At 42.1% G+C, this 12,176-nt stretch overlaps 1 protein-coding gene across 2 annotated transcripts in view; it reads right to left on the bottom strand.

The window, feature by feature from the left end:
• The window catches only part of LOC108746189 (transcription factor Sox-2), a 116,390-nt gene that overhangs the window by 39,637 nt on the left and 64,577 nt on the right, over positions 1 to 12,176 (bottom strand). The gene's annotated exons all lie outside the window — the stretch shown is intronic.

Raw genomic sequence — 12,176 nt, 5'->3', positions numbered from 1 at the left:
ACAACAATAGAAAGATACAACAAAGACTCTTTTTCTAGAGAAAATAATGAATGTTAAAAATAATTAAGCTAATTAATTAAAATTAACGTCAATACCTTCAAATTAACTTTAAAACATTAATGTTAAAGTAAAAAAATAGTACTAGTTTTTCTTTCTAATACGTATCTAGAAAATAATTAAATTTATTTTTACGATTAATAATGTTGCCAAAATTGCGACAAAAAAAGTATCTTTTAAAGTTTAGAATGTTGAAAGTTTAGAATTTCTAAACTTTCAACATTCTAAATTTTAAAAACGCGAGAAAATACAGAAAACTAAACAGCAGAAAATTAAACATATAGGATATGTTATAATTTTCTAAAGTACAGTTTAGAAAACTATAGCATATCCTATATGAGAGAAAACCATGAGAACGGTAACAAATTTTTTAAGTAGCGTGCAATTCCGTGAAATATCTTTACACCTCGCGAGGAATGACGATGCGATCTTAAGTGGACCGTTCTGGGATCATCGTCGACTCATTTAGCTGACAAATGGTCGGCTCTCGTTGCGAGATTCATGCCGGTTTTTCTCCTTGTTGAAACAACGATGTAGGAATCCATCCGAGCTCGACGTCACGGATGAGCATCGACGATTTTCCGGTGCGGCCCTTTTGAACCATCTATTACGAGGTTCCACCTCCTTTTTGTCCTTTTTTTCTTTTTGAAGAGGACTCCGGCCACGTATACAGCTTCATCGTAGATCTCGAACCGATCATACTGAATCGCGGCGCTCACGTGAGAACCGCATAAGAGACCTCCCGCGTATATTCATAACCGCGGCCGAACGAGTACTCGAGTATTCGACCGAGTATTCGAAAGCAGCGGAGCACCCCAGTGATGCAAGAAATATTTTTTATCTTTCCGAGTACGAAAAATCGTCAGCCGATTGCTTCTCCGGAATGAAAGTCGAAATAACGTCGAACGGAGCAGTGTATAATTTGACTGATCGTGTCGAAAAAGTCCGCGGACAAAATATTATTCATCAGTATTATTTATTACTAGCTGCAGCATTTTAATTTGTTCAACGATCAATCATCGTATTGTACCTAGAACGTCGTGACGTCAATTGTTTTAATCGGGATTCGCGAGATACGAACGAGTCACGGTCGAGTTGTCGTTATTAACGCCTCGTGGCGAGCCGATCGACAAACTTATTCCAGCGGGGCCGACGTGCGACGTAATTAATCACTCGATACGAGGGATTACGATTACGACAACAAATAAAATCGGCTAGACACCTCGCGCGTAGAGGCTGTCGAAGACGCCGGGCGGAGAATAAAAAGGCACGAAGGGAGATAAATATCTCGCAATTAGCGGAGCGTGACTGAGTGACGAGTGACAGTGCGCGAGAGATCGAAGCGATCGATTTTCAAGCGTCATTAAGGCCGGTCCACGTTGTGAATGAGGAGGAAGGCGCGAGGGGGGGGGGGAGGAAAATCGGAATCGCGATCTCCGGCGGCGCGTCCAGCCTGGAAACTGATAAATTGCGACTTCCGCCTGCGTTTCGATCGTGTACCACGTAATTTCCTGCAGAGGAGCCGCCCTGATAGGCGCGCGCGCGCGCGCGCGAGAGGAGGTGGCAGAGGAGATTGGAGGAGAGAAGAGGAGAGGCAATGGAGGACGGAACGGGGATGGGATGGGAACCAACGGCGATCGGAAATTGGCCCGATGACATTGATTAAAGCGTTTAGCGAGAGGCGACAATGTCGTAATTATTAATTGGTGACGACGCCACACCGAGATTCCCGATCGCGATAGATGACGTTGAAATACGTTTGCTTAGGAAATTGGTGTCTAACGAATGACGTGACGTCAAGAATCCGATTTGTTTAATCGTTAATAAATGCGTGTGCAACGTACGCACCGTGTAAATGTGTATATACGATGTATTCGATCGTATTTATACGCAAAAAAGTAATGCATTGAGAAAAATGTCTGCTTAACAATTGACCAGTCGATATCAATCGGAATAATTCTCGTAGAGATATTATTGATTAGAAGAATATATTAAATAATTAATTTGCACTCCAATTATCGTGCCTGATTATTCTCACATTTGCTCGATTACATTTCCCTTTACTTTCTATCAGTTTTAGTCGAGCTAACTAAAGATCAAATTGTTGACGACCAAAATTCTAAGTGATACAGTCTTCTGGTTTCCATTTCTTCAATCAAACATTTTTCCCAAAACGTATCTTTTCTAAGCGCCATCAAATTAGTATATTATCGATGGTCATTGTTAATTCCCTACCATTACGCTGCGTATCAGTGACATATAATTCTCTTGCATCGTCATATTACGACACATTGTCACAGTAATATATGTTATCTTACGCACACGCGAATGCAGTCGTCGCTTTGGCGAATATATCTCTCGAACGATCGCATTGTTCGGTATCATCCTAATAGTATTACACATGTTTTAACACGTCACCCCCAGCCTGCCTAAAATTCGCGCGCCTAACAACATAATCGCGATCAAGTTCGCATCCCGGCTCTCTCCGTTGTCGTGTAAGTTTCTTCCTGTTGTCCGGCATCGGTGATACGCGAAGAATCGATCCGATGGAATGCCGCTGCAGAAATAATATCGACCGTCCGGCCGACTAAAAGGAAAAGGGAGATGCAGAATGATGCACGCGCGGCGAAGAAAGAGAGGAGAGGCGGCAGCGAGAAAAAATTCTCTCTCGGGAGGGGGGAGGGGGGGGGTAGGGAAGATGGAAGAAACGAACGGAGAAGAAGCCGTCGAGTCATCGGGCAAACGAGCCGATATTTTCGCACCTCGCTCGACCGGACGGATGGACGGACGCTCCACAGGTAAGAAGAGAAGAAGGAGGAGAAGAAGAAGAAGAAGAAGAAGAAGAAGAAGAAGAAGAAGAAGAAGAAGAAGAAGAAGAAGTAGCAGCAAGATGCTGAGGAGGAGACTGCAATGAATTTCGCGCTACCTGAAGACGGAGCGAAGGAGGAACGCGGAGGCGCGCGAGAGGAGACGACGCACGGTGGTAAAAAATAAAACGACCACGACGACTACCGGAGGGAGCTGTTCGCATCCGTGGCATGAGGGATGGAGGAAGAGAGAGAGAGAGAGAGAGAGAGAGAGAGAGAGAGAGAGAGAGAGAGAGAGAGAGTGTGTGTGTGTGTGTACGATGGGGGGATGCGAACGAAGGATAGCGAGAATGAGGAGACGAAGGAGCCAACGTCGGTCGTGGCGATGGAGACCGGGCCCGATTTATTGGCGAGTTTAAAAGAACTCGGACCCTCGACATAACTCAGCATTCGCCTGATGTTGACTGAGTGGCCGACTCGCTCGCGCGAGGCCATAGGCGCGGATAGGCGCAGCGTACCTGGCCTGTCAGCTTCGGTTATCGTCAGGCACCTCGTCTGCCAATCAAAGAGCATTCACCGGTACTAAGTGGCTCGGCTTAATTAAGCGCGGGAACGAGATACCGCAACGTTGGTGTATGCGCGAGCGAGCGAGATAGGTCGGCCGTTCATTTTCTTTCCCTCGGGTCGTTGCGTCGTGAAAAATATGTTTTCTTGCGGGGACGCGAATGCGCGCCGTGCAAGGCGAGCAACGTCTCGGAAAATTAGGACGATACGGTTCGCTTTGAAATTGCCGACGATGCGTATTCTTAGGAGAAAATCCGCTGAACCTTGATGTCCAAAGTGACAAACTGTAAATCCCAAAGGACCGCATTTGACCTTCTTGCTGCTAATAACTTGGCAAACAAATTTTAGAACGTTAGTCATGCAAAATTTCATGTTCCTCACAGTTTATGTTTAGCAGACGGTGCTTGTAACGAAATGGTGCAAGCACGAAATATATATTTACAGTTTAAAAAAAGAATAATATATAACTCAGCAAAATCTTAGAATAATTAATCATGTAAAATTCTCCTTTACTTAATGTTTAACAGACGGCCCTTATGGCGTGTCATATGCAAACACGAAATAGTCAACAAAAATAAACCTTTCAAGCAGAGAAGAAATTATTTTACACAAATTAATTGAATTGTACTAATTATAGTTGAATATACGAAACACACACACACACACAGTGACACTCAAAATTCTAACAAATATAAGAATATACATTAAATGCACAGCTAAAAAAAAAATACGTTAAAAAAAATATATTTACACGCACTTACTTCGAAAGCGATAAATCAGTATGATTCGCGCTTCTCGCGTGTATCGAGAGAATAACTGCCGCCTAATCCGGCGTGTCATTCGATCGTGCGGCGCAATAAAGTCGAATGACGAGCCAATAAAATATTTATGGAATCGTATGCAAGCACGGGCGGACGCGCGGGAACGTGCGCTCACCCCCTGGGTTTCCCCCTGGTGGTTACACGATGTTTACCCCACGACAACCTCCCCGAGGGCCGCGCGCTCTCCGACCGTTCTCGCAAATATACGTATTGTATCGTAGCGAGTAGGAGCGCAAGGAAAGACTGTCGCCGAAGTTCCCCAACGCCATCACCCCCCATTGCCGAACATCGAGTCTCCCGATCGAGATCATTCCGGATCATTTTTTGCGCATTGTCTCGTTCAACGAGGCCCATGGGACCGTGGTTCAAGAATATTCGCGTCGCTGGGGACGCAAACGAATTGATTTAAACCGTTCATTTTTTAATATCCTATATTTTCAATAGTACTTACAATTCGCGTTTGTTTATATGTGAACGAGTTAATAAGTAATGTTAATGCCTGAGATACAATTAAAAAACACAAGCAATAAAAACGGGGAATAATAGACTTCAATCTATCAGAAAACATAATACTTTAATATACACGATTTCTGATAGATTTAAATCTGTTGTTCCCTGTTACTGTGTTTTTCAATTATGTCTTAGCTTAACTTTTAATAAGTACTTAAAAATACGCACACAAGTGAATAGGATATGTAAAAACCTTCCAAAAATTTTATATTTTTTTTTATTTATGTAAAATTTAATTATAACCATTATAAGATATATATACATGTGTGTGTATAGAGAAAAAGTTCCTATTATGAGATACCAAATTCATTTTGAATAAATGCTACAAGTCTATGGGCGGATTTTTAAAGAAATAATATTTCTTGGCAATCTTTAATCTTTAGGTAATCACAACTCACACGGAGAGAATTTTTTTTTTTAATTTGCCCTGAAAATGGTAGTTTTGTGGTACAATGCAATATTTTAAAGATTTTTACCATGCACTTCAGTAAAATTAATCAAACTTATTTTATACTTTAATGTAATTTTATTAATAAATGAGAGAGATTTTACATTGAAATTCTTCGAAATATAATGTGGTCGATTATCATATTTCCAGATAAAAATTAGCCGACTCTTATATAAAAATTCTCTAAGAAAAATCTTATTTCAGAAAATCTTTTCGAAATCTGCATTCTTTATTAGAGAGGTTAAATTATTAGGTATCTATTTTTTATCTTGCTTTTTCGGAATAAGATTTTAAAGGAAACTATCTGCACGGAAAGAATTTTTTCTTACAGAATTTTTATCCGGAAATATGATAGTCGACCAATTTTACTTGAGTTGGCCAACTTTAAGATCTGTTTTCACAATATGTAGTTACCTAAAGATTAAAGGTTACCAAGAGATCCATCAATAAAATTCATGAATATCTTGGTAATCTTTAACTTTGGCTCTTCTTTCTTGGAAACTTCACATGAGAAACAATTTTCATATTCGTATTCAGCGCATCTTATTTACTAAAGTACGATCTTTCATGACAAAAATGCAAAAAAAAAACATAATATTTTTATCTTCACATAAAGGGTAAAAAATTAATATATATTGTCTTGGTTTTTTAAGGCAAAATTAAGATTATTTATTGACTGACCTACAATTTTTTTCGTTCAAATTTCATATTCTCGACACAAAATGTCTATAACTTGTACAACATAATATATACATAAAAGTTTCATTTACACATATTTGTACATTTTCATCATAATTATCGCAGCAAGACGTCAACCAATGTACTCTGTGCGCTGGCGCAAACATTCGCGGATTAAATACTTGCATGGAAAGGTTGAGCGAGGTGTCGATTCTTTTCATTTACGCTGCACGATTTACTCGCAAAGCCGGCACACATGGAAGAAGGAAGGTCAAAGGATCGAACGGTAATTTCGATCAACAAACATGCCGCACGTGAGCAGAACGATCCTTAGATCTTTCCGGTGCCATCCACGACAAGTAACCCTCGTAGGGCAACGCAGGGACACACAGCTGGAGCCTGAAAATCCCTCTTTTTGCACAGCTGCCCTAAGGATTCCTGTGCCCCGTCAGGGTAGCGAAGCTACCTTGGTGAAGCACCCCACCGAGACGAATGTGGATACGCAGTTAGCCCTCTCTCTTTCTCCCTCTCTCTCTCTCTCTCTCTCTCTCTCTCTCTCTCTCTCTCTCTTCCGCTCTTCTTTCTTTCGACATAATCATGCTGAATGTCGTAATCCTTTCTCGATCACGCGTTCACGTCCATCATGGCTCTAACGTGCACCTCTTCGGGAAGCGCATTAAAATCTCATTGGGTATTGAGTACAAGGGATCTCATATAACTGCACCCTTCCACGACGCGTAAACGTGTACGGCGATGATACTAATAAAAATGAAAATAACGTATATATCGTAAGGTCGGTATGACGATTTAATTAGCTAACAGGGGATTTCAGTTATTTGTATCTCTTTTTTTTTTTTCCTCTGTGTGACCACACGCCACTAAAGAGAGAAGGGTCCGTACCGACGACGAGGGCAACACCGATGGAGGGATAGATAAGAAGAAGAGGTGATGTCCAGAGGTATCCATTAGAGAGTTAACGCGTCTATTTAAAGTGTTAAAAGAGAGGCTCCGATGTGTGACATCTGGATTTAACCTGTCGCTTCTAGACAAAGATATCTATCGCGCATCAAATTCATCTTTATAATGAGATCCAATGATTCTGCATTATACGTTGTCTTCCTCCCTATAGCTTTCATATATTATTTCGGTCGATCACGAAAACGGTCATCGCGTGTCAAACTAAATAAGAAAGTGAACCCTTAACCGAACCGGACTAAATTTTTTGCGAGGTCTCGTCTCGTTTCCTGGTTTAATTCCTATTTAGTGTAGTTTCAGGTCCTTAAAATTGGTCAGCACTGTTACAATGTGTCAGCGGAGCAAAGAAGATAATTTTTTTTTGCAATAATTCGGTGCGCCGCGGGCAGTGTTTAAACGAGCACAAATAACCATAATGAGGTTACTACGAAAATTCTGTTCAAAATTCAGAGCGAGCATTCGTAAATGCGCGTGCATCTCGAAGACGAACGTTCTCAGAAGGATAAACTCTAATATATGCAAATCCCTAGTGCGGTCGAAATGCGAGAAAGTAGTCGAAACACGGCATTCGCGGAATCGATTCATAACTCGGTGACCATGGACAGGATGCATCGTTAATAGCTACGGCCCTTTATACATGGTGTCCGAAAAATTATGATCAATAATGGGGATGCATTTTAGAGTAAATTTGAAACCCAATTTTTACCTTTAAGAAAGAAGCTATTTATTTCTTCCTTTTAAATTTATATTTAAAATTGATTCTCTTTGATATTTTGCAATTTTCCTTAAAAATATATATATGAATAATCATATTACAGAAGATTAAAAAGCAGAGAAGCAGGTCTATCCAGACAAACTTGCATAGCTGTATAATCATATGTATAAAGAAAATTATTCAATCTAATTTTACATGCGTCTTTGTGATAGAATAAATGCAATTGGATAATTTTCTTTATGCATATGGTTATGCAGCTATGCAAATTTAAAAATCCGAACGCACACTTGCATAGCTGCCCAATCATTTGCATCAAAAAATTCTCCCGATCGCATTTATATTATAACGACGCATGTCAAATCTGATTAAATAATTTTTTTGTATACATCGTCACGCAGTTATGCAAATATTTGTCGGATAGACACCCTGAAACTTTTGATTGAACTTTTTTCCAAATTGACATTCCAATAAATAAGCCAAGTATAATATTTCAACAAACGATTTATACATAGAGAACATTTTTTTTTAGAGTTTACTCTGAAAATATGATAGTCGTGGGACAACATTGTACGTAATTTCGAAGAATTTTAATGTAAATCTCTCTCTCATTCATTAATAAAACTACAATAAAATATAAAATAAGTTTGATTAATTTTACTGAAGTTCGTGGTAAAAATCTTTAAAATATTGTATTGTATCACAATTATCATATTTTCAGGGTAAATTAAAAAAAAAATTCTCTCCGTGTACTCTTTATAAAATATATAAAATTCACATGTTTCGCAAATTAATGCTCAATAAAAGCAATCCTAGTTTCTTTTATTCAGGGGAAAAAGATGTAAAACGAGTAATACAAGGGCGGAGGCGATGGCGCGGTCAACCGCTATGTGTTTGTTTTGCTTATCTGAGACAAATTTGCTGTCTTGTAAGCGGCACCGAAGGGTCGCCTTTGACAAACGGGGGGTGCTTCTAGGAGAGTCAGACACGAGTATGTAACACACATGAACAACTTTTAGGCGTGTATATGGAAGAGAGATCTCTCTTTCTCTCTCTCTCTCCCTCTCTCTCTCTCTCTCTCTCTCTCTCTCTCTCTCTCTCTCTCTCTCTCCAGCGTCCGACCGAAACGAGTCCCAGAGTCTTTTTCTCCGATTTTTCCCTCCACGTTTCCTCTTGCGATCTCTCCCTCTTTCTTCGAGCGGCCCTCGTAAAACTTGGTCGACTTTTCCCGGCAGTCCAGCATTGACTTTTTCGTGGACAACGCGACGGGGAAAAGCACCGCACTTCTGGACTCCAGGAAGCTCCGGATGGTTATTTATTTCGGTCGCCGCCGAACGTCCAACGCCATGGTGGCGTTCCATTCACGGGAGAATTTACTGCCGATGATCGCTTCCGCATGGCGGGAGATACATACGCGCCGTTCTTGCGAGGGATAACTCGCATTCTAAATATTAACGTGCGATAAAGCGAAAGTGCGTTCTTAAGGATTTGACAAACGTATCGAAACGCTTCGTTAACTCTACGCTCAACATGTTCGCGCGATCTACGATAAAATAAATATCATTTCCATACTAAAGAAATAAATATCTTTTTAAAAAGAAACGGAGGTTATTATATATGTATCGTAAGGAAAGTTAATCAGAATAATAAATAGATAATTAACTATTCTGCCAGCAAATACACGTTGAAAAATCATACGAGATATACATCGCTATCATTAGGCGCGATGGGAGAATAATATGTATTAATTAGCGGATTTTAACGCTCTGATGCTTTCCCTAACAAAGGGAAAACGCAGAAGCTAATGTAAGACGTTAATCAGATTTATGGCGAAGCCCGATGCCCATAAATCTACGGAAATAGTCGGTGAACCGTATCGCCAAATCGCGCTGCCGACAGGAAGAATCCGATCGAGCATTACTCTTCGGTCGAATAGGGTGAGAGACGGTCTCCCGACATAATTAGTTATTAATTAGGATTACCGTCTCCACCCCGGGGGCGACCTCTTGACGACGACGTAACGACTTCCTCTCCGTGCCGTCGTCCCTAAAATAAACGGGCGACGGCGTGGAGACTGCTAAGTAACTCCATGAATTTTCCGGCTGCGCCCCCCAAGGCTGTTTGTGCGGCCCTTCACGCGGGGGTGTAGCTTCTAATCATCCCTATCTCCTGGCCACACCCTCGCCATCAATGTCCATGGAGTCTATCTTCTTCGCGGAGACTGTTTTCTCTTCCTCTCTCGTCCTATGTTCTACGTCCGAAGTTCTACGATCAAGTTCCCTCCAGCCCCCTTCGCCACATTTTTTTCCCCCTGTCTTCTCTTTTTTACTGCCCGCTACAAGCTACCCGTTTCCTCGTCGTTCTGGGGCAACAATTTTTCCTCGCTTTCGCCGCTAATGCGACACTAAATCGGCCTTAGGCCAACGGTGGGTCGTGGCGAAAGGCGTTAACGGCTGGCCTTAACGAATCCTCGGATGCTCCCTCTGACGTGTACGTACGGCTGAGACCTGCGTGCGACACGCGAGCTCTACGATTTGAGAATTTATTCTCTAGGCGCTATCATTATTTCCCCTTTCCTTCACGAATCCACGCTGGTGTCAGTCGTGAACTAATTCGAAGTACATTTAACCCGCTCGCTCACGGAACGCTCTCGATGACGAACGAACACGCGAGTTGGGTAAACCTCAAATAGGAGGCATATTATCTTTAAAGCAATTGATTTTTAAATTCGCGGTCCTTTTGACGGAATTTGTACGTATTATGAATTACTCGTGGGTTAGAAATAGTCACGAAAGTAAGGTATTATCTGGGCGTCGCACACAGGTGGGCGCACCACAGATAGCCACCGATCAAATTGTCAAAAGCATGTATTACGAACCGTGTGTTGCATATTATGCTAATAAAACTCCAGCAACAGTCTCGAGCACTGTCTTCTAATATCGGCAGAAATGTATCAGAAAACATTAAGGCTCCGCATTATGCTGCATTTCTCTTATTATATGACCTCAAGTCGTAATTGCAGGAAGCGATAAACTTAAACAGGTCAACAATGGATAGAGAATAGCAAGGCGATGTTAAATGATATCTTATTGTAACGTTTTTTAACATCAATTAAGATGTCATTAAAACGTTACCCTGTTACTTGTGGATAGAGATCCGCTTTTTAAATTATTATGGAATTTGCTGGCAATCTGGCTAGCATCTGGCTAAATGGGTTCTGAACATAAATTACTTTTTCAATTCAAAATGTGCGTAAACAATTTTTATGGTAATCACGATATTAAACGATTTATAACGCGAATCAATGATGGCTGACAAGATACGTGGCGCTTGAATTAATTACGCTGGAGATTGTCTCTACGAGCGTTTGTGTGTTTGTCACAGAAATACATTCATCTTACGCGGACGCACGTCGCACGCTCGAATCGTGCGACGAAGAAATCGACGGCGGGAAACGAAGGGCGCGAAAAGGGGAGAGGCGGAAGTAAATCATGCAACCCCCAGTGACGACGTCGGTGCGATGACAAACGAGCACCGCCGACGTCATCGCGCAAGAAGTGGAAGCGACATCTGATAACGACCTTAATCGCATTAAGGTACGTCCCCGTCCCTCCAATCCTCCGTACAATCCTCCGCCGGTCGTGATCGCGTCCCTAATGTCCCTGAGAAAAACCACCACAATCGCAGATAAATCGCTTCTGACCGAATGTACCAATATCTCTCCGTTGACAGTTTCTGTTTTGCACGAGAAGGTTGACGATCACCGTTGGTCCAATTGAATTCGGAAAGCGTCTTGAATCAGAGTTGTGCGTGTGTCGTGTCGCAAAGGGAAAATTAAATGCACCGTCAAATATCACTGAAAATTGTGCCACCTCGTTCTATTTCGAGAGCGTGAAGGTGCCTCATCCCCCACGCACAAAAAAGCATTTCGTCACGCGTCACTCTCGAGGGTCGCGGTATTCTCGACGACTTAAACACCCTTGTGCCCCTCGGAAAGAATGAATTCAGCTCGCAGAGAAGGGTTAAACGCGCGGCACTTTTCGCAGTGTCTCGCGTACGACGTACAGATCGCGGAACCACCGGATTTATCCGCGCGATTCGGAGGTAAATTTGTAGAGGCCGTCATAAATTAAAGCGGAGGCGAGAGTACAGCGTTACGGGTGGGTGAGAAAAGGGGGAGAAAAAAAAAAAGGAAGTCGAAGGGCGGAGAAAGAGAGCACAGCGGCCCTTCGCGGTCCTATATACAGGTACGGCGACAGCACGCGACGACAATATGCTGCGTTCAACAAAATCATCCCAGAACGAGGGAGAGAGAGAGAGAGAGAGAGAGAGAGAGAGAGAGAGGGAGGAAGTTCAACCCCCTCTGACGACAATGCGACATTTCATTATTAACCCTCCCGTTGCGCCGCCGTCGTGCGCTCGACCCCAAAGCGAGATTCAAATTAAACACGCAAATATTTGCGTATTTTATTCCCGGGGTTTTGTCGGCCGGTCGCGTTTTGTTACCTGCTCGCGCAGCGCGCCGAGTTTAATTCGTTTTGTTATAAATACATCAGCGGACGCGGCAAATTACCTTTTACGAGTGCTGCGAGGACGGAGGAGAG

This window comes from Trachymyrmex septentrionalis, unplaced genomic scaffold, assembly GCF_001594115.1.
Source record: "Trachymyrmex septentrionalis isolate Tsep2-gDNA-1 unplaced genomic scaffold, Tsep1.0 scaffold16, whole genome shotgun sequence".
Classification (NCBI taxonomy): Eukaryota; Metazoa; Arthropoda; class Insecta; order Hymenoptera; family Formicidae; genus Trachymyrmex; species Trachymyrmex septentrionalis.
This window is presented reverse-complemented; position numbering and strand designations above follow the sequence as displayed.